Source organism: Triturus cristatus, chromosome 4_1, assembly GCF_964204655.1.
Source record: "Triturus cristatus chromosome 4_1, aTriCri1.1, whole genome shotgun sequence".
In the NCBI taxonomy this organism is placed as follows: domain Eukaryota; kingdom Metazoa; phylum Chordata; class Amphibia; order Caudata; family Salamandridae; genus Triturus; species Triturus cristatus.
In genome coordinates this window covers 41,492,324-41,518,742 of record NC_140585.1, presented here as the reverse complement: position 1 = coordinate 41,518,742, position 26,419 = coordinate 41,492,324, and the positions used below count along the sequence as shown (strand labels likewise).

At 47.2% G+C, this 26,419-nt stretch overlaps 1 protein-coding gene and 1 long non-coding RNA gene across 3 annotated transcripts in view; one reads left to right on the top strand and one right to left on the bottom strand.

Moving 5' to 3' along the window:
• The window catches only part of VPS37C (VPS37C subunit of ESCRT-I), a 91,791-nt gene extending 74,112 nt beyond the window's left edge, over positions 1-17,679 (bottom strand). Inside the window, exon 1 of one of the 2 annotated variants that reach the window (XM_085651457.1) lies at positions 17,421-17,679. The gene's annotated coding sequence lies outside the window, so the exon portion shown is untranslated. The remainder of the gene's footprint in view (positions 1-17,420) is intronic. The other variant, XM_085651459.1, reaches the window with a different exon arrangement.
• LOC146839413 (uncharacterized) lies at positions 17,648-25,497 on the top strand. The gene is made up of 2 exons (XR_014981075.1): positions 17,648-17,754; positions 23,173-25,497. It is a non-coding gene; the product is annotated as an uncharacterized LOC146839413 (long non-coding RNA).
• Positions 25,498-26,419: the final 922 nt, after the last annotated feature.

The following is a 26,419-nucleotide window of genomic DNA, read 5'->3' as shown; positions in this document are numbered from 1 at the left end:
TTCGTGAGAGTTACAGAGAGAGGGAGGAGGCCATGAGCCCCAGTAATGAAGGGAGGTTTCTAGGCGCTACAGACAGTGAGGGGTTCGTGACAGCTACAGAGAGTGAGGTGGTTATGGGAGCGCCAGTGACAATAATAAAGAAAGGTTTCTAGGCGCTGCAGGCAGCGAGGGGGTAATGAGAGTTACAGAGAGAGAGGAGGTTATGGAGCCCCAGTGACAGTAATGAAGGGAGGTTTCTAGGCGCTGCAGGCAGCGAGGGGGTAAGGAAGAGTTACAGAGAGAGAGGAGGTTATGGAGCCCCAGTGACAGTAATGAAGGGAGGTTTCTAGGCGCTGCAGGCAGCGAGGGGGTAAGGAAGAGTTACAGAGAGAGAGGAGGTTATGGAGCCCCAGTGACAGTAATGAAGCGAGGTTTCTAGGCGCTGCAGGCAAGGGGCGGGGGGTTGGAAGAGTTACAGAGAGAGAGAGGAGGTTATGGAGCCCCAGTGACAGTAATGAAGCGAGGTTTCTAGGCGCTGCAGGCAAGGGGCGGGGGGTTGGAAGAGTTACAGAGAGAGAGAGGAGGTTATGGAGCCCCAGTGACAGTAATGAAGCGAGGTTTCTAGGCGCTGCAGGCAAGGGGCGGGGGTTGGAAGAGTTACAGAGAGAGAGAGGAGGTTATGGAGCCCCAGTGACAGTAATGAAGCGAGGTTTCTAGGCGCTGCAGGCAAGGGGCGGGGGGTTGGAAGAGTTACAGAGAGAGAGAGGAGGTTATGGAGCCCCAGTGACAGTAATGAAGGGAGGTTTCTAGGTGCTACAGGCAGTGAGGGGTTCATGACCGCTACAGAGAGTGAGGTGGTTATGGGAGCTCCAGAGACAGTAATGAAGGGAGGTTCCTAAGACCTACAGAGAGCGTGAGGAGATTATGGAGCTCCAGTGACAGTAATCAAGGGAGGTTTCTAGGCGCTGCAGGCGGGGGGCGGGGGGGAAGGTAAGAGTTAGAGAGAGAGAGGAGGTTATGGAGCCCCAGTGACAGTAATGAAGGGAGGTTTCTAGGCGCTGCAGGCAGCGTGGGGGTAGGGAGAGTTACAGAGAGAGGAGGTTATGGAGCCCAAGTGACAGTAATGAAGGGAGGTTTCTAAGCGCTGCAGGCAGCGAGGTGTTCGTGAGAGCTACAGAGAGTGAGGTGGTTATGGGAGCGCCAGTGACAATAATGAAGAAAGGTTTCGAGGCGCTGCAGGTAATGAGGGGGTAATGAGAGTTACAGAGAGAGGAGGTTATGGAGCCCCAGTGACAGTAATGAAGGGAGGTTTCTAGGCGCTGCAGGCAGCGAGGGGGTAAGGAGAAGAGTTACAGAGAGAGAGGAGGTTATGGAGCCCCAGTGACAGTAATGAAGGGAGGTTTCTAGGCGCTGCAGGCAGCGAGGGGGTAAGGAGAAGAGTTACAGAGAGAGAGGAGGTTATGGAGCCCCAGTGACAGTAATGAAGGGAGGTTTCTACGCGCTGCAGGCAGCGAGGTGTTCGTGAGAGTTACAGAGAGAGGGAGGAGGCCATGAGCCCCAGTAATGAAGGGAGGTTTCTAGGCGCTACAGACAGTGAGGGGTTCGTGACAGCTACAGAGAGTGAGGTGGTTATGGGAGCGCCAGTGACCATAATAAAGAAAGGTTTCTAGGCGCTGCAGGCAGCGAGGGGGTAATGAAGAGTTACAGAGAGAGAGGAGGTTATGGAGCCCCAGTGACAGTAATGAAGGGAGGTTTCTAGGCGCTGCAGGCAGCGAGGGGGTAAGGAAGAGTTACAGAGAGAGAGAGGAGGTTATGGAGCCCCAGTGACAGTAATGAAGGGAGGTTTCTAGGCGCTGCAGGCAGCGAGGGGGTAAGGAAGAGTTACAGAGAGAGAGAGGAGGTTATGGAGCCCCAGTGACAGTAATGAAGCGAGGTTTCTAGGCGCTGCAGGCAAGGGGTTGGAAGAGTTACAGAGAGAGAGAGAGAGAGGAGGTTATGGGCGCTCCAGTGACAGTAATGAAGCGAGGTTTCTAGGTGCTACAGGCAGTGAGGGGTTCGTGACAGCTACAGAGAGTGAGGTGGTTATGGGCGCTCCAGTGACAGTAATAAAGAAAGGTTTCTAGGCGCTGCAGGGGGAGGGGGGGGGGGGGGGAAAGGAAGGAGAGAGAGAGAGAGAGAGAGAGAGAGAGAGAGAGAGAGAGAGAGAGAGAGAGAGAGAGAGAGAGAGAGAGAGAGAGAGAGAGAGAGAGAGAGAGAGAGAGAGAGAGAGAGAGAGAGAGAGAGAGAGAGAGAGAGAGAGAGAGAGAGAGAGAGAGAGAGAGAGAGAGAGAGAGAGAGAGAGAGAGAGAGAGAGAGAGAGAGAGAGAGAGAGAGAGAGAGAGAGAGAGAGAGAGAGAGAGAGAGAGAGAGAGAGAGAGAGAGAGAGAGAGAGAGAGAGAGAGAGAGAGAGAGAGAGAGAGAGAGAGAGAGAGAGAGAGAGAGAGAGAGAGAGAGAGAGAGAGAGACCCAGTGACAGTAATGAAGGGAGGTTTCTAGGCGCTGCAGGCAGCGAGGGGTTCGTGAGAGTTACAGAGAGAGAGCTTATTGAGTGACAGTAATGAAGGGAGGTTTCTCGGAACTACATACAGGGAGGGGTTCGTAGGAGTTACAGAGAGAGAGGAGGTTATGGAGCCCCAGTGACAGTAATGAAGGGAGGTTTGTAGGAGCTACAGACAGTGAGGGGTTCGTGAGAGTTACAGAGAGAGAGGAGTGAAGGGAGGTTTCTAGGCATGGCAAGCAGCGAGGGGGTAATGAGAGTTACAGAGAGGAGGTTATGGAGCCCCAGTGACAGTAATGAAGGGCGGTTTCTAGGCGCTGCAGGCAGCGAGGGGGTAATGAGAGTTACAGAGAGAGGAGGTTATGGAGCCCCAGTGACAGTAATGAAGAGAGGTTTCTAGGCGCTGCAGGCAGCGAGGGGTCCGTGAGAGTTACAGAGAAAGAGAGGTTATGGAGCCCCAGTGACAGTAATGAAGGGAGGTTTCTAGGAGCTACAGAACCTAATCGAGTGTACGCGCTGAAAGGAGTGTTTTTAACTCTGTACCCATCTTAAAAATCGCTAATTTTGCACATTTCCATTGCTGCTGAATGAATTTTAAAAAGAACGACCTGTAATTGATTGAATTGTTTTAAAGTTTAGACTTTGCCACTTACGTTTTGCTATCTGACTTCGTGGGGTGAACGCCATCTTAGCGGAAGAAGGTTGGCGCTCTAGTCGCCCGCAACTTCCTGGGGGGGAAAAGCTTAAAGCAAATGCAGGGCCGGACGCGCGCAGTGGGGGCGCCGCTGTCGCGCCGAAGACGCGCCTAAGGCAAGCCCGTCTGCACCCGAACTGGACCAGGGGCCATAAATGCTGCTCAATTTTCGACCAACAAAACTAAGCCCCTCATCTACACATCAGAGGCACTTGCAGCTATAGGAGACACTTTCAGCCCTGATAAGGCATGTATTAAATCATCTCCTGAAAAACTTGAAGGGCCTTTTTCTTGCAAATACTGCAAATGGGGTAGCTGTGAGTTGCTTGCAATCTATTCACCCAGAGAAAATACTTATACCTAAACATAATATGCAGGACTTAAACTGTATTTATTTTAATTCCCGATCACTCCCTAAACACAGTATCGAAATCTGGGAGATACTGGACGATTTAAGTCCAGACTTGGCTTTCGTTACCGAGACTTGGCTCGATGATAATAATACTCCCAATATTGTCACTGCCCTACCCGTAGGATATAAAAATGTACAACTTAATAGGAAGGGCGGTAAGAGAGGAGGGGGGACAGCAATTTTATCTAAAGACCATTTCACCTGTATCCCCATTTCGGTCACTAAAACAGGCACACATGAGATTCTAGCGTTCTCAGTGTCTGTGGGTGACCATAAACTATTTGGAGGGGTGGTCATCTACAACCCGCAAGAGTATCAGCCTGATTTAAGCTCCAATTTACTAACACAACTTCTCCCTCTCTGCTTGAAGCAAAATTAGTTTTTAGTCATAGGAGATTTTAATCTTCACTACGAAGGGCCTACAAACCCAGGAGTTAAACATCTTGACAATGATATGGCCATAATGCAACTATTTCAAAGGATCACTAAACCAACTCATGTGGCCGGCCACACCCTTGATCTATTATTTTCTAACATAGAATCATTATGTATTCAGGAAATTAAACCCTTACTATGGACGGACCATTTCCTAATCTCCTTTTCCTTTAGTTTACCCAAACATACACCAAAGCCCGAGAGGAGGGATCAGCTAAGGTCTAGGGCTTGGAGTCAAATTACGGAGGAATCATTCAGTGCCATTTTTTCTTGTATTTTGAAGCCTTCGTACCAGAATTCTATAAATACATTAGCTACACAGCTACAGTATGATAATGAAGAAACACTCGATCAGTGCGCCCCCAAACTGACTCGGAAACCAGCCACTAATAAATCTGAAAAATGGTATACGTCGAATCTAAAACATATGAAAAGAGTGTAGAATTAAGGAACATAAATGGAGACTCTCAAAGACCAGCACAGATACGTTTTTTGCTTGGCTATGTAGATACATCTATCATGGAGCCCTAAAAGAGGCCAAAACTAAGTATTTCTTGGATAGAATCGAAGAAACAGGAAGCTCATCTAAAGAACTTTATAACATAATTCGGGAACTTTAAAAGCCTACTCTGTTGTCACAATCTATGGCACCCTCTTTTGAGAACTGTGAGCTACTCAATAACTTTTTCATAAACAAAGTGACAAAAATGTACACAACTTTTACTTCTTTATATATTGAAGATTCCAAGGTTTGGGAAAACTTAGCTCCTCATCCTGCAGCTCACAACCACCTAGATAGGCTGACATATTTTTCTGAAGAACAAGTGGCTAAAGCCATGATAGAAGTTAAGGCAGGTTCCCCGTTGGACCCATGTCCACATTTCATCTTTTCACGTTTGGTCTCAGTACTTTGTCCCCATGTTACTAAAGCTCTTAATCAATCACTAGAGCTTGCTTCCTTTCCAGATATCTGGAAAAAAAACTGTTGTATTTCCCCTTTTAAAAATCCAGGTCTTGAAATCTATGATCCTGCTAACTATAGACCAATATCTCAACTACCGTATTTATCGAAGGTCCTAGAGAAATTGGTTAATAAACAACTTACGGCTTTTATCGAATCCAATAACTTACTTGATTCCTCACAAACCGGATTTAGGGCCAACAATAGTGCTGAGGCTACTTTACTAGCTGTGTCAGATAACATTAGGTCTCTAGTCGATCAGGGCAAAGCCGTGGCACTGATCCTTTTGGATCTTACAGCGGCTTTTGACACTGTATCCCATAACAAACTACTGCGGATTCTGCATGAAAAAGGACTATGCTCAAATGCTTTAGCATGGTTCGCGTCATTTCATAAGAACCAAACCCAGATAATTCAAATGGGACCTTATTCCTCCACTGCTAAGAGCATCGACTATGGAGTGCCACAGGGAGCTACTCGGAGCCCTACTCTTTTCAATATATATGTCTCCTCTTTGGCATATATCAGCAGGAAATGGGTCTTTGATATATGCTCATATGCTGACGATACACAATTGGTAATTCCTTTGTCTGATAGGCTGACAAAAGTAGATACTAAGGACAACCTCATCAATTGTCTTACTGAAATAGCAAACTGGATGTCTGGACATTGCTTAAAATTCAATGCCGGAAAATCTGAGATTTTACTTTTTGGAGGAGCTCAGACAATTTGGGACAATCGTTGGTGGCCCCAGGCTCTGGGAACCGCTCCCGAACCTAGGCAGGCCGCCAAGAATTTGGGCTTCATCTTTGATAATGCTCTGTCTATGCAGAACCAAGTACGATCACTATGCAGAAAAAGTTTTGCCGTATTAAAACTTCTTAGAAGACTTTTCCCATGGATTCCTTTAAATTGTAGGAAAACCGTGACACAGGCACTTCTGGTGAGTAATCTGGATTATGGTAATGCATTGTATATGGGCATTACCGACTATCTTTTCACTAGATTACAAGTAGTCCAAAATGCAGCTGCTAAACTTATATGCAATAAGAGTAGATATAGTTCTGCCTCTCTCTGCATGAAAGAATTACACTGGCTACCTGTATGTCAAAGAGACAATTTTAAGCTCATGTGTTTTGCACATAGAACGCTATATAAAACTGGCCCTCAAATCCTACATGGGAAACTAAAATTTCACGCACCTTTGTTTAATCTGAGATCCCGCCATCAGGCATTGGCATCAGTCAAACGCACGACCAAAGCTAGGACGGGCGATCGATCGTTCTCAAAATTAGCAGCGGTCAATTGGAATAAACTCCCTCTAGAACTACGTCAGACTGAAGAATACCCAATGTTCAGGAAAAAACTAAAAACACACTTATTTCCTGGCTATTAAACTACTAACTGGAAATTTCCCCCGCCTACACTCAGCTATGTTTTTTTTAGCGGCGTGATGTCCCTTGGGATGAATGTTGTGCTTTATAAAAAAAAAAAAAAAATACAGACAGTGAGGGGTTCGTGAGAGTTACAGAGAGAGAGGAGGTTATGGAGCCCCAGTGACAGTAATGAAGGAAGGTTTCTAGGCTCTGCAGGCAGCGAGGGGTTCGTGAGAGTTAGAGAGAGAGAGAGGTGGTTATGGAGCCACAGTGACAGTAATGAAGGGAGGTTTCTAGGCGCTACAGACAGTGAGGGGGTAAGGAGAGTTACGGAGAGAGAGGTGGTTATGGAGCCCCAGTGACAGTAATGAAGGGAGGTTTCTAGGCGCTACAGGCAGCGAGGGGGTAATGAGAGTTACAGAGAGAAGGAGATGGTTATGGAGCCCCAGTGACAGTAATGAAGGGAGGTTCCTAAGACCTACAGAGAGAGTGAGGAGGTTATGGAGCCCAAGTGACAGTAATGAAAGGAGGTTTCTAGGCGCTACAGGCAGCGAGGGGGTAATGAGAGTTACAGAGAGAGGTGGTTATGGAGCCCCAGTGACAGTAATGAAGGGAGGTTCCTAAGACCTACAGAGAGAGTGAGGAGGTTATGGAGCCCCAGTGCCAGTAATGAAGGGGAGGTTTCTAGGCACTACAGACAGTGAGGGTGTAAGGAGAGTTCTAGAGAGAGGAGGTTATGGAGCCCCAGTGACAGTAATGAAGGGAGGTTTCTAGGCACTACAGACAGTGAGGGGGTAATGAGAGTTATAGAGAGAGGAGGTTATGGAGCACTCACGCGAGAGGGGTGCACGGGGAGGCAGCAACGGCACTGAGTGCCTGCAGCGCGTACACCAGAGCGGAGGTGTGGGAAGCGGCGCCGCGGGAGGCCGGCGGTTCCCCACGGGGCGGAAGAGTGCAAGCGAGGGCGCGGATCGCGGGCCTGCCGGGGCGCGGCTCCGGCACCCTCGCAAAGAACCGGTGCATACCAGCCCTGCCCGGGCGGCAAAGGCGGAGAGGCAGCCGGGTCGAGAGGCGCCCGCCACCACCGTGGAGTAGGCCTCTGGTGGGCCTTGGCTGGTCGAGCAACGAGCGGCGACAGTGAGTCGTGACGAGTGTGCTCCCGGTAGAGACCTTCAGCTGTTCTACCCGATCTCGACCAGACTCTCGCTGCTGTACTCCGGGGGTAAGGTGTGCAAACTGCCTGGGAGCCCGGCAGCAAGGGTGACGCAACATCGGATTCCCGATCCCCGGGCGGGTGCAGGAGGTGGACAGTGCAGTCATTTGGCGGCCCCCCCAGGGAGACGTAAACTCGGGCGGGGACGATAGCCCGTGGAAACGCTTCATGTGGAGGGAGGAAATGCAGAGGGGGGCCTCTTGAGTTCTCCTGCCACGCCTGACCTTAAAATGGCGGCCAATACGGATACAGGAGCCATTTCAGAGTCAGCTTCAGCCTAAGGAGCAGCAACTATTACCCTCGCCTTCAGAAGGGGTCATTTGAGACAGCTGGCGGGCGAGTGCTGCCTTAAAACCCGACCAAAACAGGCCCTAAACGAGGATGTACCGGTCATCCCTCCAGGGAGGCATGCACCAAAGGCCTGAACCAGGCCTGAGCAACGTAGTTCATCTGGCAACCATCTCACCCCTGTCACTTCCAGCCTTGTTGAGCGTGTGATGAGGCCCCACTGCTCCTTATTTGCTGTCCACACCTTCTTTCAGCTACAATACGAACAACAGCCCTGGGGTGTCCACGGTGCCACAGAGCCTGGTCAGTCGCAGCAGTTGTGCTTCCCTGAGCCCGGGTGCCATCACTATCCACTGTGTTAATCCTCTCAAGCCTCATCAGAAGACGCCAGGCGGGGTCAGCTCCTATGCCGCCCAAGAGGACAATATCCATAGCGACAAATAAAATCTCGAACTTCCTTCCCCCAGCAGACACCAGGTTTCAAATCACGACGGGGAGGTGTCTGAGATGGCCCCTATGTATTTCATGTAGTTTGATTTTCGGTCCCTGTTCTGGCTACCTCTAAATGTGTTGTTATGATTTTGAGGTTCTCTTGCATACTCTGGTTTATGCTAGTGAGATTATGTTCCACCTTGTGCTTTATGCCCCTAATGTTGGAGATACTTAGGCGGTAAGTGTCTTATATTAGACTGTTGAGACCTTGGGCATACAATGCGTTTGGGGCCTCTTGGCAGGACCGCTTTATCTGAGCATGAGCCTTTGAAGTGCCTGCTTCTTAATGCAAGGTCATTAATTAAGCACAGTATGGAATGCGCTCTATTCATGGAAAATTACAATATTAAATTAGCTCTCATAACGGAGTCCTGGACAAATGAAACGTCTGGCCCGACCTTGTTAATGCCACTCCCCCCGGTTTTATATGTTATACACTTGACAGACCGACCAAAAAAGGAGGAGGTCTGGCAGTGTTATATCATGAAACTCTAAATTCTACCTTTACTAAGGCCTCTAATTCGGCCTGAGAGGCAGTGTCTATTAATATGCAAATTTCGGATCACGATACATTTAGTGCCATTCTTTTATATTGACGACCCCCTGGGCCCAAGGGCAGGTTTTTAGATTCTATTGGCTTACTATTAGAGGAAGGGCTATGTAATAAATCTCTCACGGTGTTGGGAGACTTTAATTTCCATCTTGAAGACCTGACTGACTCCGATAATATTAGCCTACAGCAGATTTTTAGCGGCGGGGATCTCAAACAATTAGTGACAGATCCCACCCACTTGGCAGGCCATACTCTTGATGGGATCTTCTCAAACAATCCCTCCCTTACTTATTCCAAAACAGTCCCTCTCACTTGGACGGATCATGGGGCGGTTCTTTTTGATCTTGAATTAACCAATCGTCATTTTTCTAGATCCTCCACTAAGGTGTCTACGACCATTAGGGACTGGAAAAACATTGATAAATGGGAACTGGGAAATCTGCTGGAATCATCACGGCCTGCTCCATTATTTGATGTTGAGTTAGACACAAATGCATACACGAAATGGATAGATTCTGCTGGTCAGAAACTTGCGCCAGGCAAACAATGTATCCTTAAACGGATAGTGCCATCTGCCCCTTGGTATTCGGGAATTCTCAAAAAACAAACTTGAATGTAAAAAACTTGAACGCAAGTGGAGGGAAAGTTATGATAGAGATCTATAAACTATGCCTCTCCAAATATAAAAAACTGGTTTTTGAAACAAAGAAATTATATTTTGGAGATCAAATCAAGAAGGCGGGACCTTCATCCAAGGTTTTGTTTAACACAATTGTTAAAACTCACCACTCCCGTTAACCCTAAAACCGAGAGTAGTCCAGAACTCTGTGAGACTCTGGCTGCTTTTTTCCTACAAAAGGTAGGAAAGATCTTCTCCTCCTTCTCCCTTATGTTATCTGATGCCACGGAGGCTGTTTCAACTCCACCATCTGACGGTAACATGCATAACCCAACACTAGATCGTTTTATTCCATCAAACCGATCTGAGGTTTTTTAAACTACTTCTTGATATTCGATCTGGCTCCCCTCTGGAGCAGTGTCCAGTGTCTATTCTGCATCAGGTTCCAGAAGTGAGCGCGGAAGTTCTTACCCCTCTGTTTGCAGCTATCTGTGACAATGGTCATTATCCGAGTGCTTGGAAAACAGCCTCTATCCTCCCCCTTCTAAAAAAGCCCAGCCTAGACCCATCTGACTCATGTAACTATAGGCCTATCTCTCGGCTTCCTTTCCCTGGGAAAGTGTTTGAGAAGGCCATGAATGGGCAACTCAGCTCCTTCCTCCAAACCAACTCTCTGCTTGATAAGACACAGTTCGGCTTTCGTGCTGAACACAGCACCGAGTCGGCATTGATCAAATCTACCGAGGAGGTTAGGGAAGCCTTAGATCAAGGAGGTGCCGCCATACTTATTTTATTGGACCTTTCGGCCGCTTTTGATATGGTCCATCATGTGGTTCTGATGGACCGTTTATCTGCGGCGGGGGTTACAGGCAAGGCTTGGGATCTTCTTAGGTCATTTTTGACCAATAGAACTCAAACAGTAGATCTAGGCAGAAACAAATCAAGACCTTTCGCTCTTCCTTGTGGGGTCCCACAAGGGTCCTCGCTCAGCCCTACCCTGTTTAACGTGTATGTAGCGCCGCTGGCCGCCTTGATTAGATCATTTGGGTTTCAGCTGACCTCATACGCGGACGATACACAAATTGTGTTATCTATTAAAAAGGGGGCCGAAGCTGAGATTGGATCTAGTTGTCATAACTGTATGCAGGAGATTTCAGCCTGGATGGCATCTAACTGTTTGAAGCTTAATGCTGATAAAACGGAGGTGATTGTTTTCGGGAACAGCATTAACCTCTGGACTCCAGATTGGTGGCCAACAGAAATGGGCTTACCTCCACTACCTGTGGTTCGAGCTAAGAATCTGGGAGTGATCATCGACTCTAAACTCTCTTTCGGTGATCAAGTTAGTAGGGTTGCTTCCTCCTGTTTTTTCATCCAAGAACCCTTAGGAAAATCAAACTCCTCCTCCCTGAAGATAGCCTAAAGACAGTAGTCACGGCTTTCATTCTATCCCGACTGGATTATTGTAATAGTCTCTATATCAACATCCAGGAGAGACATTTGGCTAGACTGCATATCGAACAGAATGCGGCAGCCAGGTTGATTACAGGGACACCTAGATTTGTCTCTGTAAGATTGGGTCTTAGGACACTCCATTGGCTGCCCGTTAAACAACGAATTCAGTTTAAAGCACTGTGCGTTGTTTTTAAGGCACTCAGTGGAGTTGGTCATGATTTTTTGAAACATGCCTTCCAGTGGTATGTTCCCGGAAGAGCCCTACGCTCGACTCAGGCTAATTTAGTTACCCTCCCCCGCTTTAATAAAGCTAATTGGGGAGGTAGGAGTTTCTGCCATTGTGCCGCTAAGGCATGGAACGGTCTTCCTCCTAAGCTCAGGAAGATCACAGAGCTTCTTTTCTTCAGGAAAGAATTAAAAACCTGGTTATTTATATACATTTTCCATATCAGTATTATCACATACTAATCTCAGGTGGATAGCTTACAGCGCCAGGACACCTCTGGGTAACAGAGCGCTATAGAAGTCTTTAACATAACAAACCACATTATGCACAGCATCACAATATGTTATATGTCACAGGATGATAAGTACAGTGATTTTCCTCTTGCACTACTCCATCTTCAGTCCTATCTTGTTGGATCAGTCCTGATCTGAAGTAACAACCTGTTCCTATTCGCCTCACTTTCCTGACTCCATAATAGCTCAGTTCCCTTCACCTGACGTCTAGATTATGTACCCCCTTCTTGTCCTCATACTTCTCCTCACCACCGCTTTTCTAGTAACACCCTTCTCATATCCCCACCACCCTCCTCCTCCACAATTTCCCAACATGGCCACCATATGAATTAAGTCTGGAATTAAGTGCTACAAAATCATTTACCCTTCTAACCTGACTAAAGCTGCAGCAAAACGTTTCAAGCATAACACCATTGAATGTTTCCCTGATTCCCTTTTTGTTGATCAGTTTTACAATGGTCGTTATGGGAGGCTCAAAAACGATCTCATTTTTTTCACGCACGACATACCCTCTTGGTCTACCAGCTTTTACAACTCCCTTAACGTCACCTCCTCCTCCTCTATCCCTCATGGGAAACAGCTAAAAATGTCCCCCTCTACGGGTTTCAACGGCTCCCTCACTATCTCACTCTATAACAACGGTACGGTCATGATCCAAGCCAAAGACACCTGTCTCTCTCTCTTTGACCACCTCTACCCTTCCCTACTGCCCTCCCCTGCGACCGGGCTATCCCTTGACTCTTCATCTAACTCCACCAAATACTCCCTTTCTCCTCCCTTGACCCCCCCCCACTCTCCAATAGACTGCACCCTTGGGAGGCACAGGTCAACCCTCTTCTCTCCCCTCTGCCCTCCCCTCCCATTCTTCCCCCCTCACAGTATGCCCCCCCCCCTCTGCACTTCAGCCTTACCTCTAGCTAACACGCTCCTCGTCCATTCTGCACCGTCCCGGCACTCCATCCTCATCCCCTCCCCCCGTTCCCTTCCGGCCACCCCCCTCCTTAGACCACCTCTCCTCCAGCATTCTACCCTAGTTAACTTTCCTTACGTTCCCCTTATTCCCTCCCCCTCTGCTTTTCCTCCCCCTCCTCCCCTCACTATGTACCCCGATTTCCCCACAAATACATTCCATCTCTCTCCTTCCCCACACGCCTCCAGCAATGCTGTGCTACCCCCTTTCCCCCCCTCGGACCGATCAGAACCACTTCCTTTCTTCAACTTCCCTGTCTCCCAATCCCCCCCACTCTGCCTGATACCCGCTCCCTCACAGTCACCTCACCTAGCTGCCAGGACCTCCCCAGCCCCCTCCCCTCTCTTCCTCCCAAACCTCCTTCACCCCTATGACTCCACACACTCCTCCCCTCTCCTTCCGCCCCACCGCCTCACTCCTCTCCTATCACCCCCTAATTTTGTCCTTAACTCCTATCCTTCTTGCAACGCCAACAACGACAACTCTCCTCCCACCCCTGGTGCACCAACTCCTGCTCTCATCCAAAACCTTTCCCCAGCTCTGAACCCTATACCCCTACTCCCCTCGCGTTCCCCCACTTCTCCCTGCCTTCCACCGCCAAGTGCACCCCCTCCTGTGTCCACCGAGCCACCCAACATGCCGTGCTCTGCCTTACTCTCTCTGGAAAATAAGTTAGGCTCTCTAATCACCTCCATCTCCCAACTTGAAGCTACCATTTTAGTTTTAAGCTCCAAGATCTCGACTTTTCCTTACACCTAAACTCCTTGGGAAACACTCACCCTCCCACGAGATGCACCTCGCCCCCACACCCCATAATAGCTAAGCATAGCCTGTCGTCTGCAAATTCACACAAGCATTCGAACGCCACCCTTCCTCCACTTTCACTTCCCAGTAACCCTGTTATCTACACTATTCCGACCATCTCCTCTGTCAGAACCACTCATCCACCTAAAACCTCCCGAGCGCCCTCTTATAAGTACAATATCCCCATCACCCCTCACAGCCCAAGTGCCCCCGTCACCAAAACAGTCGCGACAGAGCTGCGCTGTATGCTCCACAACTGCAGATCTGCAACAAAACACAAACTTGAAATCTCGGATACCATCAACTTGCACAATATTGACATGCTCTTCCTCACAGAGACCTGGCTCAACGATACCTCTCACTCTATGTTTGATCTCCTTGTACCCACAGGCTATTCTATACTTAGAAATGACAGAATTGACAAAGTTGGTGGAGGTGTTGCAGTCATCTTTAGAAACTCCCTATTTTTTGAATGCCTATCTGTTGAGCTTTAATTGCACCACCGCTCACCTCTCAGATTCCATGTTATCTACCACCCGCCTGGTAGCAGCACTTCGTTTATGGAGGAACTCACGGACTGCATCAGTGACCAATTCTCGCAAAGTGACAATCAGATCTTCGTGGGTGACTTCAATGTCCACTGGGGCTCGCCTCAAGACACCTATGCGAATTTGCTGGCCACCTTCCTCTCTGCAAACGATCTTATCCAACACTGCACTGAAACAACACACTCTAAGGGCTCAACCCTGGACCTTGTTATTTCTAAAGCAGGCTTGCTGACCATCGCTACCCCTATTCATGTAGACTGGTCTGAACACCTCCTCATCCCATTCTCTCTTCACCTATCACACTCTATAACGCTTGGCCAGCCTAAGAGGGCTACTTCCTGGTTCCGTGACACTAAAAATATTGACCTCAGTACCCTCTGTGATTCTGCTTTGCTATCACTTCCAAGGCTAGACCCGGACCTAGATGTTAACGAACTCACCTCCCAATGCCTTACAGTCCTTGCAGTCGAAATCAATAATGTCGCTCCTCTCCAAAGCAAAAAGAAAAGGCCCACTCCCTCAGCACCTTGGTTCAACAAATCCCTCTGCGAAGAAAGGAAGTACCTAAGAGTCCTTGAGAAACAATGGAGACAAGCGCCCTCCACCGAAAATTTGGCCACGCTTCGTTCAGCAAGATCCAAGTACCACAAGCACATCTTCCTTGGAAAAGCGTCGCACTTCAAATCCCTCCTTGACTCAGCCAAAAATAGACCCAAAAAACTATTCGACCTCATCAAGAACCCAAACAGCTCTCCCCCAACCTCCAAATTGGAGGATTCCACAAAGAAAGCAGCGGAATTCGCTACATTCTTTGACGAAAAGGTGAAATCACTTGTAGATCAGGTCATTTATCCTACCCCTACAGAGGAGCGCAAATCCCTAACCATTTGGCAAAACTTTGACCCCATCTCTGATGATGCCCTCCTCAAATGCATCCTCGATACAAAGCCGTCTAACCATTCTCTTGATCCCATCCCTAGTGCAATTGACTTCTATACCCATTCTCTTTCCTATTGGACCACTATGGTCAACCTCTCCCTCAGTCAAGGCTCCCTTCCTGTTTCCTTCAAAACTGGGCAGGTTACCCCTCTGCTTAAAAAACCCACCGCTGATGCGAATGACCTCAACAATTACCGTCCCATCACTAACCTACCCTTTCTTGCGAAAATCTCAGAAAAATGTGTAGCGAAACAACTCTCTCGCCATATCAAGGACAATGATCTTCTCGACAATTGCCAGTCCGGCTTCATTCAAAACTGCAGCACTGAAACAGCCCTGCTGCTTGTGATTGATGACGCGCTGCGGATACTCGATTCAGGGGAGTCTTGTCTACCAATTCTACTTGACCTTTCTGCAGCCTTTGACACTGTCAATCACAACACTCTCCTTAACACTCTTCAACAGAGAATGGGCATGGAGGGCACTGTGCTTAAATGGTTTGCTTCCTTCCTCTCTGATAAGATCCCAAATAATCAAAATAGCTAACAGTCTTTCATCTCCTTTAGCGGTCGGTCAAGGTGTTCCTCAAGGCTCTATACTTGCACCCACACTGTTCAATCTATATTTAGAACCGTTGGGAAATCTCCTGAGTAAATCCGGGATCCACCATCATCTATATGCGGACGACACTCAAATCTACCTTAAGGTGGCCTCCACTCACGATCTCTCCTTCCTAAGCTCTACTCTCGACTCCATTCAAAACTGGATGTTAACTCATCAACTGATCCTGAATCCCTCCAAAACTGAATTCCTCCTCCTCTCCTCCTCCAGTGCAATCATGGATGGATCAGATTAATCTACTGAACAATAAACCCATCATTGTCGAGAGCGCAAAATCCCTTGGTGTCATACTCGACAAAAAACTCAATCTACTCTCCCACATTAATTCCATTGCAAAGTCTTCTTTGGGGGATTCGTCGCTTCTTCCCGGAGCACGACCTTAAAACCCTGGTCCAATTGCTGGTTCTCTCCCGATTGGACTACTGCAATTCTCTTCTTACTGGCCTCCCCAAATCCCACCTGTCCCCTCTGAAGTCTGTTCTCCATTCAGCAGCTCGTTTCATATATGGGGCCAAAAGAAGCGACCACATCACACCCATTTTATCCACCCTCTGTTGGCTTCCCATAGTGGCAAGATCTATCTACAAGACTGCCTGTATCACCCACAAAGCCTTGCACTCCTCCTCCCCTCGCTACCTGGCGAATAAACTGAAACTCTCTGGAGGCTCCAGACCATCACGTAATGCAGAAAATGTACTGCTTGAACCTCCCACTTTCAAGAAGGAAAGATCGATGGCCCAATCCTTTTCAGGCAACGCGGTGAGAATCTGGAACTCACTTCCGCCTCAGCTCCAGACCACCACCTCTTCCCAGGCCTTCAAAACTGACCTCAAAGCTCTCCTCCTTCAAAGACACTTCCAAACTTAATTAACGCCCTCTATTTTCTGAAGGAAGTCCTTCCATTATAGGAATTTCTGTTCTCCATGCCTATAGAAGTGCCTTCCCAGTGTGTTTTTGTGTTTTGAGTGTCTGCCACTTAGTGCTGTATTAGACCTCTACTTGTACTTTGTACTCTTTTGTAACATGCACACGTCACCCTTCCTTTTGTAATGTATCGTTTGCTAACTCTTGTATTTTGTTTGCTTTTGATACACGCACAACGGCGACCACTGCCTCATGTAACGTAACTTTTGTTTTAGTGTTTTGAGTGTCTGCCGTTTATTGCAATTTTTTTACCTATGTGTACTTTGTATGCTCTTGTAACCTGCACACGTCACTTTTTCCTTTTGTAACGTATCGTTTGCTACCTCTTGTATTTTGTTTGCTCATGATACTTGCACAATTGCCTCATGTAACGTAACGTTTGATTGTGTAACATGCTCACTTGTAATGTGTTTCCTTATGTATCATTACTGTTCCTATTGTGAAGCGCTCTGACACCTTCGGGTAAAGTCCGCGCTATATAAAAATGCATTAAATAAATAAGTAAATAAATAAATATGGAGCCCCAGTGACAGTAATGAAGGGAGGTTTCTAGGCGCTACAGACAGTGAGGGTGTAAGGAGAGTTACAGAGAGAGGTTATGGAGCCACAGTGACAGTAATGAATGGAGGTTTCTAGGCGCTACAGACAGTGAGGGGGTAATGAGAGTTACAGAGAGAGGTTATGGAGCCCCAGTGACAGTAATGAAGGGAGGTTTCTAGGCGCTACAGACAGTGAGGGTGTAAGGAGAGTTACAGAGAGAGGTTATGGAGCCCCGGTGACAGTAATGAATGGAGGTTTCTAGGCGCTACAGACAGTGAGGGGGTAATGAGAGTTACAGAGAGAGAGGTGGTTATGGAGCCCCAGTGACAGTAATGAAGGGAGGTATCTAGGAGCTCCCTGTCGGCAGTCTAGACAGCAGTAAGGCTCTTTCAGTCCTGGGAGTGGCGGCGGCCCCTGGTACCGGGCGGGGACCTGGGCCCGTGACTGGGAGCAGGGGGAGCTAGCACACTACCGCAGTCTCTGCCCTGACCCCCCTAGAGTGAAGCCGTGCTCTCGGTGCCACTCGGGCCGGAGGTACTCACCGCCAGCCGCCCGTACACGGCCCCCACCCTCGGCTCTTGTTGTCATTCGGTGGCACACTGCGATGAGGTGGCTGATGCGCCGCCGACGAGAGCCACCCGGGCCGTGCATGACGTCAGGGGCGCGTCACCTCCTGCAGCCCCTCTCGCAGTTCATCTAGCGCACAGCTGATGTGTTGAGAAACTTTCCGCCCGCAAGTGCCACCCGGTCCGTACGTACGTCAAGTGCACTTCCACCTGTGAAGGCCGCGCTGACGCGAGGAACGTTCTACGTCACTCCTGCTGAGCGCGTGCGCGCTGCTCCGCGGGGGCGGGTTCTAATGCTCGTCAGCTCCCGGTGAGTTGGGGGTGTTCTGTGTGGGGTAGCCCACCGCGGGGGTGGGCTAAACTGCCCGTGAGCGCCTGGTTCTGTGTGGGGTAGCCCATCGCAGGGGTGGGGCTAAACTGACGGTCAGCTCCTGGTTCTCTGTGGGGCGGCCCACCGTGGAGGTGGGGCTGAACTGTCCGTCAGTTCCTGGTTCTCTGTGGTGCAGGCCACCGTGGGGGTAGGGCTGAACTGCCCGACAGCTCCTGGTTCTCAGTGGGGCGGCCCACCGCAGGGGTGGGGCTAAACTGTGCGGCAGCTCCTGGTTCTCTGTGGGGCGGCCCACCTCTTTACCCAGGGCGGGACCCCATGAAGCAGGACCAGGGGGGGCACCGCTTCTTCACAAACACTTCCTCGGGCAGGGTAGTGTCCTGATGGACAGTTCTAATATCACAGCAGGCACTAGTTTTACCAGCCACTCCTGTGAGGGCTAGCCATACACATAGCTGCCAAGATTTCAGATTGCTAGGTGATATTATCATACATTCAGTTCAATCCTGAGTGACATTTCAACAACTATGAGTGATACTTGCTTGTGAACTAAATCAAGCAATGAAGGTTCGGGAAACATAAAGAACAGAAATTACACCATTTGAGCGCACAGAAACACTTAGAAGATCTTCAAACTGCTGCTAGGCACTGGAAATGGAAGGGCACTAACCAGCATGACAGATAGAGAGCCCTGCCCCTGAACAGGCCACTTGTTACAAGAAGGAATTCTCATCTCCCATGTTCGCAACAATACCAGAGTGCACGTTAGTGTTTTTAAAAACGTTAACTGAAAGTACAGAGAAACACCACTAAGAATAGGGCAGTGCTGCAGCCAGCCAGCATTTGACTGTATGTAACTCATGTAACGATACACAAGATTCAGAATGACATACTATACCACATGTAAAACAAAATAGAAAACAAGATCACTGGGATGCAGACTGAGGAAGGTCTTCTCTTAGGCTTGTACGACTGTGTTCAGAAACATGGGTTTAATTTTGGAAAAAAACATCTTGTGCCCACAGCCCAGCCCAGGAGCACGACCACCTACAGGCCCCAAGACCACAAAGCATGGGTTGCTCTGTGTAACCTTCTCTGGGCGTGGCACTGACAGGCACGTCAGTGCATCACAGAACATGCCACAGCCTTGGATTACAATTAGGCCTGGTGATGAATTACCCCCAGCAAAGGGGTATATTAGATGGCATCACATGTGTCTCCTAAACGAGAAGTGGGTTGTCACTAGTGCAAACGATTTTCCATTCAGGTGCCGTGCCGTGCCGCTGCCCCACATCCAGCGCGGCAACAGCCGCAGCTTGAGTACACTCAGCCCAACACGTTCAGATTATCACAGTGGAGCTACAGGCTCCGAGGTCTCAGATTCTGATGGAGCGGGTAGTACAAAATTTTGTATACCCCCCTATCTTGCATGTTCATACTAATTAGAATAATCTATTAATTATAATATTATTAATGTTTTTGCATGAAGATTAATCAACATTACTAATGTATTTGTATTTGAACTTTATTTCGACACAAAGACATGTCATAAGTATAACATAACATCAATAAAAGAAAAAAGGAAAGAGAAAAAAAAAAAAAAACAATTTGACAAAACACAGTATAAAAGGCTACAGAATCAACCGTGGGATTTTTAAACAAACATAAAATAATAGTTCTTATCCTCCAAACCCAGCCCAGAAATTTTGCCATACAGCAGGCAAAGAAAGGACGGGCATCTGAGCGCAATATGCGTAAAGCTTCCAAATATGATCTTGTGCCCAGACTCCTACATAAAGGCTTCAACCATCTCAACCTGGGCGCGACATAAGCATGGCACTCAAACAACAAATGAGCTATGGACTCAACCCTTGAGTAACAAAAAGGGCAATAAGGTATAGTTTGGAATTCAGGTTTCCAGGTAGAAGTTAAAAATCCTAAGGGAAGTACACCCACCCTAAATTTAAAGTATAATGCTCTATCACCCGGGTTATGGATTGAGTCCAAGTAAGGTTCTCTAAAAGGGAGCTCCTTAACTAGCAGAAACTGGGCAACCGATTTGCAATGATTAGGGTTGCACGATCTCTCGTTATCCACCCAAAACCAATAAGCCTTCTTTAGCATTTGTTTTGAAGGTGCTGTTCTGTTGACCCAAGCATCTCCTAAACCCAACTCATAAAGAAGTCGCTTAACCTCCCTGAGCCAGGTTATCTTATACCAGCCTGATAAGGATAAGATTTCGCTTAGGGCATCTGCATAGCTACTCAATTCAGGGACGTTCCATATCCTGGCCCATAATAAAAGGGGACGTAGCCTAGCTTGCTCGCAAATTGGGCGTGTGCCTGCATCTAGCAAGAGGGGAATTGTAGGGGTACTGTGGGGTAACTTCATAAGATCTTTATAGAAATTATTTTCGAGGTGGGTCAAGATATCAACTCTCTGTGTGCCCCACAATTCCGCACCATACAATGCTGCACTCACCACCCTTGCCCTGTAAATGTCTAGTAGTGCCCCAATAGGTTTTAAAAATGAGGCACGTTGTTCTTTGAGCAGGGCCCCTGTGACCCTCTTATGGGTCAGAAACACCTTTTGGTGGTGCGCCTTCCAACTCATATTGACACAGAGTCGAATGCCTAGGTAGTCAAATTCATTGACTCTTTCAAGAGGAACAGAGTCCAAGGTAGGAGGGACAACAGATTTCCTGGGGCGGTTGAGAACAAGGAATTTGGTCTTGCTTATGTTTATGGACAGGCCCTTGATATCAGAAAAGGCCTTGAAACTAGAAAGCAACTTTTGGATACCTGCTGGTGATTTTGAGATTAGGAGGGTGTCGTCCGCAAATAGGAGCGTAGGAACTTTCCTACCAGCCAAGGATGGTGCATCTGACGGATGTTGAAGCAGATGCTCCACCACTCCGTTAACATAGAGAGAAAACAGAGTGGGGGCAAGCACACACCCCTGGCGTACGCTCCTATCTACGGAAATACGAGATGTTTTTTCCCCCTGGGTACCCCATCTAATCTGGGCAAAGTTGCTTTCATGAAACTTTATGAGCAAGGCCAACAAATAGGGAGGTAAACCCAACCTATCGAGGACATTCCACAATTGGACTCGTGGGACCAGGTCGAAGGCAGTTCGCAAGACTATAAAGACTAAATACAAGCTGCCCCCACCCAGCACAACCACTTTCCAATATATCATTAGAAGGCGAAACGTCTGCTCGATGGTACCCATCCCTGTTCTAAAACCTGCCTGGAAATCCGACAAAATCTGGTTTTCTTCGACCCACTGCAAGATCCTGCCTAGTACCACTTTGCCCGCGACCTTTTGTGTAGAGTCGAGCAGGCTAATAGGGCGATAGTTAGCTGGGTCGTCCCGACAGCCTTTTTTAAAAATTGGGACGACCTCAGCGCCCCTCCATGAGTCAGGGAGAGAGCCTCCCAACAAAGCCTCATTCAAAAGTGAGGCAATTAGTCTGCTCCACAGTGATAGATATTTCTTCAGCAGGTCACCCGGAATTCCATCAGGTCCTGCAGCCTTATTAGATACGATACAGCTGATTGCCCTTTCAACTTCCTCAGTGCTGAAGGGGCAGTCATTGGAGGAAATCTCGGCTGGAAAACTGGCGAGAAGACCCGTATTAAGAGGGGGTGCCCCACATTGGACAGAGTACAGTTTGGAAAAGTGGGCAAACCAGACATCACCAGAGATATTGCAGGTAAACTGGAGATCAAGAGGTTTGTCCCTAGCTCTCAGCAGATCCCAGAACCCCTTGGAATCTTTCCTGGTGCTTGCCTCCACTAGATCCCACCAAAAACTGTATTCATGAGCCTCCTTGGCCTCTGCTACAACTTTTTTGTAGAGTTTCCTCGCCAATCTAATATTGCCTGGATCCTTGTTTTTCACTGCGAAAATAAGTTCCCCCTTAGCAACCCGACATTTAGATGAATACCACTTGCTTCTAGCCCTAGGAGCACCTTTCGCAAGAACCTTCGCGCTGGTTAGGGGTATAATAAACAAATCGCTTAATACCGCAATGGTTTCTGTGAATATTGGTAAGACAATTTGACTGGCAACACCCAGGGCATCGAGACACGGCCCCACCGCTGACATGATGGTCCCTGCCTGTGCCATCCTTTCCTCATCCGCTGCTACTTTAGCCCACTTTAGGCGCCTGCCACAGTACGAAGGTACGAGTTCATGAGAGGTTTTCCACTTGTAGAGAAACTTGTTTAAGTTCCCAACCTGCCACGGCGGAGTCAAGGTTAAGGAGAGAGGATTATGGTCACTATCACAAGACGCTATAACCTCCATATCATAGTGAAATGGCCACAAATTGTAATTCAACATAACATAGTCTATTCTGGAGGTATGACCCATCCTGTTGTAAGTATGCGCACCCATAGGATCCGATTTAGATCGTCCGTTAGTTGGTCTTAGGTCATATTCCATGCAAAGTGCATTGATGTCTACCGCACTCTGGGACCATTTAGAGATCGGATCTAGGGTCAGGGTGGGAATACCTCTCCTTGTGTCCTCATCCCAAGTATCCAAAATGTCCTCCCTAGCCAATGGTTCAAAACAGCAATTGAAGTCGCCTGCAAGAAGAACATAAGAATCGATGCTGCAGGCAGCTAGATCACTGTTTAATCCTGTAGAGGATAAAGTTGATTACCCGCCCCTGGCCCCCCTTAAATAGAGATTAAAAACTTCTAGCTTCCTTCCCCCTGGGCATAATATGGTTATCCTCTGGAGATCAGGAGAGTGAGTGGGCTTTTGGCTTACACTTAAACCTAGTGCGATATTGACCCATATAAGAAGGCCACCCGACGGGCGACCTTTACATCCATGTTGTTGGGAGGCTGGGATGAAGTAGGTCGTAAAGCCCACTCTGTGCCTAGGTTCTAGGCACCAGGTTTCCTGCAAAAGACAGATGTTATAAGAGGCCAAAAAGGCATTCCATTCAGGAATTTCAAAATTGCGGGCAAGCCCTGCCACATTCCAGCTTATGATCTTTAACAAAGGATCGTCCGGGGTGATCTGCCCTAGAGGGTTATCTAGTGTAGCCAGGTTGGGCTCTGGCGTTGCCACCCCCGCAACATGAAGATTAATCAACATTACTAATGTATGAAAATACACGTGGGATTTGGCATGGCTAAATAATTTGTAATTAACATATGTACGCATACTAACACTAGAAAAATAGAATAATGCATGATATATGTTGCTTTGTGACGTTTTCGTAATGTTGCCCTAGATGACATCAATGGGTGAATATGAATGCTTTAGATGTCGCTATACGCTAGATAATTACAAGCACATAGGGGAATTAGTGAGGGTTTAACATTTTATTCATTATTTCTATGTATTAATTACTCTTTTGTGTTTGTTTTGCTTAAGTTGTTCTTTGGGCCTAAAATAAAGATGGCCGCCGACTAACTCGACGCGATGGCCACCATTCCACGAGGTTTCGGGCGAAGTGCACATGTGGTACAATTTGTACCTGTGGCCTGGTCCTGACCCTAGTCGTAATGTACCCAAGCAAGGCCACACTGGGAAGCCCGCCAAGTGGACTAACAATGAACCGATACAAGAAACCGGAAAGATCATGTACAGTGACCTAACCTCCTGAACTGTGAGAAACCTCACCGGACGATCACAATCGACCAATGGGATAAGCTCAAATTTTGTAAAATGTATCTTCTTGACATTATTTTATTATAAAAATGACGGTAGAATAGAGAGGATGCTATTGCTGATGGTAAATGCAGATGCGTGTTTCCTTTGCTGACGGAGACGATGGTGACGCTACGTGACGACTGCGTGTCTGAATCTTTGACAGACTGAATTGTTGCCCATCTCTTTGATGAATTGAGGACTTCCTAAAATCTATGGGCACTGATAGATGCTTGCACGTCTCTGGTCCTTGTCCGTTCTTGGGACTGTAGCGTGCCGCATGAAGAACTTTCGAATTCCGACTGATTGACAACTAAATTTGATGACTTAAAGGATGACAAACAGACCCCCCAGGATATAGCGGCATGGATTAGCAAATTTAGCGGCACAAATATGGAAATTTAGCGGCACAAATAGGGAAATTTAGCTGCATTTTTGCGGCACTTTATTTTACTCATAATCATTCATTGTCAGCCTTAAATCAATGGAAACTGTTTTAGCAGAGTATTCCGCTTTGAAATAGGCAACCTGGGATATCGAACATAGGAAGCAGCCCACAGGTGAAGGCTGTTATCCCTTGGAAATGCAATCCTCCATTTGCTTTAGTATAGTTTCTGAGAAGCCCATCAAAGATGGCCTGGTAGCATCCCATAGGAAATGGCATTCCAGAATCTACCTTAGTGAAATTAAATATTTGCCTAAGATCACACAATTTCAGCATGGAAGCCATGATTTTATCCAGATTTTCTGGTTTCACTCTGAAGTGCGGTGAGAGGCCCCCGGGCAGTGAGAGTCAGTGCCCCCTTTGGGGTGGGACCAGGGGCCCTGGTATGCGGTGAGAGGGCCCCTGACGGCCCTTGCAGTGTGACCTTTGTGATGGAACCAGAAGATGTGCCCAACCCCTCCTATTTAAAAAGGCTCCCTTGAGCTGACGAGCTCTGGTTGATGCACCTGCGCCCAGCGAGTGGTACTGAGACCTGAGAAGACTTTGGGCAGCATCTCCAGCACCCCCAAAAAAGGGTTGCTCTACTGAGGAAGGACAATTCTCTTCAAACACGTGTCTAAAGATACACAGCACTGGCTGCACCAACAAGGGTGAAAAACGAAAGCTTGACACCAAAGAAAGTGTTATCATGCACTGCATTTATTATGATGCATCGGGGTTGAGTGCTAGAGTGTGAGGCTGTGTACGCCCACCCCCCTCATATTTGAACCATAAGATGTGTTTGTTAGTTAGAAGGGAGCACGCTCAAGTCGGAAATTCAAACAATCATAAGAACGAGCAAAAAAGACCTTTAATGAGGTTATGTGAACAAAATATATACTTTGCAGAGAAAATAATATGTATAAAACTATTAGATGAGAAAACCAGTTAAGTCTTTCTACTGTGGAACAGTGTACTGTGTTAATGTCACCAAAGATTTTTTACACATGTAAGAGTGCAAAGTACAACTCTCTTTTTTCTGTTGTTAATCATTGATGCCTTTTTTAATTTCATGATGCAGTATGTACATTTTCCAATGTACAGCACGCTAAACCTGTGATGATGGTAAAATCTACAGAAGTGTTATAGAAACGGTGCTGTGGGCCTGATGGAGGAAATAATTATAAGTGCAAATGTTAAACACAGTAACAGTAGCATCTTCTCAGTGGTGGCCACTCTTGACCCATAATGTCTCCATTCTATTTCTATCTCTCTTTGGCTTCTTTCTCTGTTTCTCCCTTGCTTGTTTTCTTCTCTTTTTTTCGAATAAATGTCCCTCTTTTCTGCCCTTACCTCTCTGTGACTTGTTTTCTCTCTCTCTCTATTCCTTTATCTCTTTATCACTTTGCCAACTGTCCTGTCTTTCTCAGTCCTCTTTTTGGTAAAGCTGCCAAATCTTCTTGACTCTCTTTGGTCTAACTATTTTTCTAACTCATTCTCATGCATCCCAATACACCTTTCTTTACGTTCCCTTGACTATTAATATTTGTATTCCCCATTCTTTCCCCTTCCATTAGTCTCCTAGGCTATTCTGATTGGCGGTTGCTGATTAAATAAGTGTGCCAGTTGACTGTCGCTCTGGTTGTTTCTTAGTGGGAGGTGACTTATCCTGAAGGAAGTGTCTGTGAATGGTGGAAGTGACTGTGCACAATGTTTATTTATATGTATGTCTGGCACCTGTCATACAATTGCATTCACACACTTCTCTCTTTCTTTTGAGTACTTCATGGAGAATATTAAAAAGTGTGTTAATCAGTAGGTGCGTGTGTGACAATGTGTGTGTTTATGGGAGATTAAGGATGTGTGAAGTGCATCTAAGAGAAATTGGAAGGCAGAGCTTACAAGAGGCAGTGCAAGACCTGCTACTAACCATGTGCAAGAGACTACTTCGGATATGGTAGCCGACAACATATACTTTACGGAGGGGTATGCAGAACTGCCCTCCCACATCACCACTATGTAGCTTTTTAACTTGACCTCTATGGACTTAAATGCTCTATTTAGCACAGGACCCTTGAATGAGACCTTCTCAAAACCACCTATGATGGTCATATTTAAGACTGATCAGGCTCTGGCCAGTTTTTCAACCCTAATGTACTTTGAAATATACAATATGTCACCTATTTCCCAAAATTTCCTTTAGAGAGAACACCTTAGCTTATCTCTAAATATAGTTGTTAAATCTGGTCAATTTCAAGGTACTTTTTAAAATCATTTTTACCCATCTCTAATGAAAAACAGAATTTATATATTGCAGACGTCATTGTCAGCCGAGGGTTATTGTGGTTTTTACAAACGGGGGCGGCTGAGGAGACAGACTAACATTCGGCTTTTGAAGTGCACACATTTTGTAAGTCCCTCACCATATCCTTTAGGGATGTCCATCACCTTCTGTGACACCACAACAAGCAACACACTTGAGCCAATGTGCCAAAAGACAGACTAGTCTTGTGTTAAGATATGATTGTATGGTGAAAAAACAATCAA